Below are 6,000 nucleotides of genomic sequence, written 5' to 3' on the forward strand. Positions count from 1 at the left end.
TTCTAACTGATTTCAGTGGCACTTCTGCTTAAAAGCCCACTCAAACAAAACTCACATTGATGTCAGTGGGAATTTTGGCTAAGCGGAGACTTACTAAAAGGGCAGGATTCTTTCCCCTATTGATTTCAATGGGACTGCTCCTGGAGTGAGGAACCACCCAATGTAAGATTAGCAGAACCTTTTCCTATAGGATTGGTCCACTCTACATCTACTTGGTTTAAAACTCAATGAAGTGGATGGAACCCTGTCTGGGGGCTGTGTCCCCAAACCAGCAGTACCACCTGGTGGCAATAGTCCTGGCTGTACTCCCCAGTGGTGAGAGTCAGTGGCTGAGGGTAGGGGAACTGGGCCCCACCAGGTTCCAACCCAGGATCCTTCAAAATAATGGTCCTGATACATGGCCTTGGGGTGGGCACAGTTACACTTGTTCCCTGGGTCACTTCCTACCCCTGCTTCTGTTCCTCCATCTGCACCATGAGTCTGTCTTGGGGTCCACCATAGAATCCATTTGGGTCACTCTCTGGACATCCCCTATCAGCAGCAGCTCATCATCCTTGGCCCCCGCAGGTGAAAGGCCTGCAGTTACTTGAGTATGCAGCATGGCCCTGGCCGCTTCCCTGCAGGATGCTGCAGCACCAAACTGCCCTGTGGCTCGGTCCACCCAGACTGGGCGGAGTTGATCCCTTTTGAACTCTCACTGCACCGGTAGCATGCCCAGCCGGGGCGAGGTGGTAAAGGTTTTCTGCATCCAGAGCAATTCCTTAATCCTTGCCTCATCCATTGGGGTTTTAATCAGGTCCCATATGGCTTTTCTTTAAATAAAATGTAATAAAATAAAGTAAAAGGAAAATTATTCATTGTTGTGCTGCTGCTATTTTGATATTTTTGCAGCTCCTAAGAAATAATGCACTTTAATTCAATGGGTTTTATTCATTATGTCTAAACATTTGCAGTTCTGCTGGGTAAGAACGGAACTCTGGGGGGCGATTGGCTGCACTATGGCACAGAAATTACAGAACCTTTGTGATGCTCTCAGCAGTGGTACTTGCATATTGGGAGCACCTAAGGGCTGCTCCGTGGGTGTTCTTTCACCATCTTTGTGTAAAATAAAAAGAGTGATCTGACTAAAAATAACCCAAAAAATGAATCATCCACTTTAAATTGAAACACAACCTCCATATTCATCTATAAAAAGAGAAATCCATAGGAACAACTGTCACGTCATCATTCAGAAACAGAAAAAAAAAAAAAACACCCATTTTTTTTAAAAAAGGAATAATTACAATTAAAACAAGCTTGCAGTGTATTACTACAGAAACACAGCAGGAGAATAAAGTCTGTTCGTAGCAGGAAAGGTTGGAGTAGTGTGCAGAATTCAGCTAAAGCTAAACATGGAAAGATTTTAGATAAGGCAGCCCACCGGAAGCAATAGTGTTCATTTCTTTTGAGAGGGAAAGGAAGGACTGTGACAGGGAAAGAGTCAGAGAGAAAGGGGATCGTAGCATAGAGAAGAGGCAGGAAGAACATGACAGTGGTTAAAGGGATTACGGAATAAGAACATTAGGAGGATTCCTAGCAGCAGAGAAGGACAAGGGACTTATCAGTCAGGTGGTTTTCAGCATGTAGGTGGAATTTGGTAGAGAGGTCTTCCCACTGGGGAAATCGAGAGGGTTCAAGCAGCTAAGAGTTGGCTGAATAAGGGGCTCTTTTAATTATGGGAGTGGGAGAGGGATGCAGTAGGTGAGAGGGCATCCGATAGAAGGGTTTTATCATTACCCACATAGCAAAATATAGATAACAAATGGTGTCATATAAATAGCAAAATTTTAATATGTTGGCGTTACTTGGTTCATCAGTGAACTAATGAGGGTAGCTCTCTATGTTCTTGTAATAGTGCCCACCACTATGGTAACTGAGTACCTATCCTGTGCTGTAGTGCATGTGTGTAGATTAGATAGATCGATAGATAGATATAAAGACATGCTGAAATATGAATGTTTTTGCCACACAGGTGGCTGGGATCCAGTGGGTTGCAACAGTTCAGATAGGTTGGCCAACCATAAACAGCATTGACAACTTGTCTGAGAACATGGCGGCACAAGACACCTAATTTATAGCCTGTTGTTATCTTGATTTGTTATTTGTTAGTGTTGTTAAAGAGTTGATGCCCTATTAGTGTTTGATGTATTAGTCTCCCTGGGTAGCAATTTGCCTTTAGTGCATTTAATCTATACAATTTCTCACTGAGTTCACTTTCTGAATTACACGTTTAAAAAACAAACAATCTTTAAACACCTTTATATGTGTGTGTAGTGTGGTATGGTGAATGTTTTGTTTTGTTTTTTTGGTGACTTTGCTGACGTTGCACTATTGAGTGACACCTCCAAAAAGCTACACACACACACACACACACACACACACACACACACACACACACAGAAAAGACAGGCACTTTAGCAAAAAACACCAAAACAAACATCCTTAAAACACAGATGTCAAGCAGTATCATCATATTAGAAGGTAAAAACATCAAGAGAGTAGAAAAGATCATTTACCAGGGCAGCATAATATTAGCCAATGGAGACCTCAAGAAAGAAGTGACATCAAGGATAGCAAAGACATCCACAGCATTCAATAAGCATAACATACAGAAATCAAAGATCAAATCAAAATAAAAAAACAAAACAACTGAGAATTTTCTGCTCAAATGTAATCGCAGGGGTAAGATAGGCTGTGAGATATGGATATATTAGATAGAAAGCTATTTGCATCTTTGAAAAGAAGTGTCTATGAATTATTCTGGGTATTGGATGGACAGACTAGTACCAGCAAAGAGATCCAATAAATTACAAACCATCAGGAAGTCTCCAGTAGAATTAGAAGGAAGTGTTAGACATATCTGGGGTATTTACTACTGATCCCAACATGCAGATTCCCACATTAATCTATCAAGTGGAAAGCAACTGGTGTGAGAAAATGAGAGCACCAAAGAGAAACCTTAACAAGAGCCCTTAGCAGAAGGGCAGAACAGTTGATCTCAACATCATAGAGCAGATAGAAGCAGCAGCTTATTATACAGAGGAATAGAAAAAAAAACGTTTTCACCTTGTGTATCAACATTGGCAGGAGAAGAACTTAATAATACAAATCTTTGGGCCACAATACATTTATTTTATACAAAATGAGAAATCGAGTTGTGTTCCTGGATTTTGTGCTCATTAAATACCTGGGTCAGATATTATTCTTTCCCATATTTTCCAGGCAGTTGATATTTTGATATTTATTATTGAACAGTTTTCTGAGCATTTCTCTCCCCACCCCCACCTTTTTTAAAAAAAAATCTTAATTGTAGGCTCTTTGAAGAAGATAAACAGCTCCTATGGAGCTTTTTAGTGAACATAAGAACTACTATACTGAGTCAGACCAAAGGTCCATCTAGCCCGGTATCCTGTCTTTCGACAGTGGCCAGTGCCAGGTACTTCAGAGGGAATGAACAGAACAGGTAATCATTAAGTGATCCATCCCCTGTCACCCATTCCCAGCTTTCAGCAAATAGAGGCTAGGGACACCATCCCTGCCCATCCTGGCTAATAGCCATTGATAGACCTATAATAGAATGTCAAATGACCTAGTTAATGCCTAAAAAAGTTAGTGATGTATCTACATATTGCACATGTAGTTTGTATACAGTTCTATGTAACCTCATTTATTTATTTATTTATTTACTTGCTGGATGCTTCAAACTAGTGTGGAATGACATTCCAAAAAAAGCAAGCAATAAGAATGTTATTAGAAAGTCTTCCAAATTCTACTTTCAGTTATACCTATGCAACAGCACTGAGCTCACTATATATAGACAATACATGTATAATGCAAATACTGTTGTGTGCATGGTAACGAATAGCCATAATTGATCTAGATTTCCTTTACCAGAATTTGAAAATAAATCACATGAACATCAGCTATCTACAAGTCTCCTAATGTTACTATTGTCACTATAACATCAAGCCAAAACAGTAAGCAAGTTGGGGGTTTGACTGCTGGATACAATAGATGGGGAAATATATTGTGGTAAATTAGGAACAGGTCTGAATCTTTATTCACCTCCCAAAAAAGAAAAAAAAGAAATAACAATACAACCTTTTTCAAGGTTTGGATCTGTTTAAGGAGATTTCTCTCCTTACTGCCATCCCACTATTATTTCCCCAAGCATCTTTCATGATACCCTTCTAGTCTCCCCTTGTCTCCCTTTCCCACCCTTCTCACATACTGCTTTAAAGCATTTTGGGGCCCTTTTAAGTCTGTGCTAAAACCAGAGGTATTTGCATTCAATCTTCATGTAGCAAATCCCATATCACCTCCACCAGCTGAACTGAAGGACGTTTATAGTTTCTTAGCAGTTGTAGAAGCTTGAACAAGATAATGAAAAAGCTGATCATGATTTGGACAGGTTCTGATTCCATCCAGCAGAGGGCAGTAGTATGTGCTGTGTAAGGGTGTGTGACCAAGCAAGCACTGAGGCAATACTATACAGAATCTGTGTAATTTTCCCCTAGATAATATAATTCTAAACCACTCTAAGACCACACCACCTTAGGACAATGCACTGTATGTTACAGACTCTGCAAAAATGCACCAAAGTTTAAATTTTAAAAGCTTCAGCACCTCAAAGACTAAAAGGGATTCTGCTAAGTTTGTTGTTACTTAGCTAAGATTTAATTTAGAGAATTTTCTTTCATGCTTTAGATATGACTGAAACTAAAAACATTACATTGATTGAAAATAATTCAAAATACCATGTTATACCATCAGGGGATTATTAAAAAAGGATACACACTTGTTGCAGATTTTATAGGCTCTTTAGCAAAAGCAAATGCATGTTTGGGCACCAAAGTGAAAGGTTTTGTTTTTGTTTTTAACAGATTTGGATGCTACATAATAATTAAATTAGATGTTAAAAAGCAGAACTTTTTTGAAAAAATATGAAATATTCATAGTTTGTTAATCAAAAATTGATGTTTGCAAAATTTTGACCAGTTCTAATTTCATTTGTCCCATTTCTAGTGCTATGTAAAAGATTATTTTTAAAAACAGAGATTGAATGAATGTAAATTACTTGTTTGTTAAGGCCCTGAGCACTGAAGTAAGAGCAAATTAAGATTTTACCTGTTACCACATTGAGGCAATCTGGTTTTGGGAGTGGACACCAGGAAAATGACCCAAGAAAATTTGTCCTTACCTAACAGATGAGTGCAGGCTAGGATTGCTCAACTGAAAAAGGATGAAGAGCCAGCCCTGCTTGTTAGTCTCCTTTTAGCAAAGCATGCTGGGAAGGGGAGGAGTCTGGAGACATTTATAATGCAGGCTTTTCGGAGTCAGTGTTTAGGAAAACAACATCAGAGGAAAAAGTTATTTTTTCTGTGACAAAATAAACCTGAGAGTATATACAGACTAGGGACACTGCTGGGAGATGTCTCTGGGGAACTCAGGAAGTAGAGTTCACTGATTGTTACCAGGGTAAGACTGGGAGGTTTGCTGGTGAGGCAGGATTAAAACAAGGTCCTCCCTTATACTGGCATCTACCCTTCTCTGTGTGACTTGCACTCAGTGGATGCTCTAGCTTTGAATCAACCAGATCAGCTACCTCCTGTCCAGATGCCAGGAATTTATCCCAAATAGCCTCTCTGCTTTCCTCAGAGCATATGCTCAGGAAACGTTTGGTTGGACGGTTAAATGGAACACTAAAAATCTATGCTAGGAATGTATGCAAACAAGGAGATGAGTGATTGGGATGAAATATTACTCTGTCTGTTATTTGTCCATAGCAAGGACCCCGTGAGTTCACAGGATTTGCCCTATTTGATCTTCTGTATAGGAGTAAGGTGATGGGGGCCCTCAATCTCAGCATCAGGGACCCTAGAAATCTGTTTGCATGGGAAAATGCAGAATTTGCATTTTTACAGAGAATCTTTAGTTTTTACATTTTGTGAAAAACTAAAA

The sequence above is a fragment of the Malaclemys terrapin genome, chromosome 2 (genome assembly GCF_027887155.1).
Source record: "Malaclemys terrapin pileata isolate rMalTer1 chromosome 2, rMalTer1.hap1, whole genome shotgun sequence".
Taxonomy (NCBI): domain Eukaryota; kingdom Metazoa; phylum Chordata; order Testudines; family Emydidae; genus Malaclemys; species Malaclemys terrapin.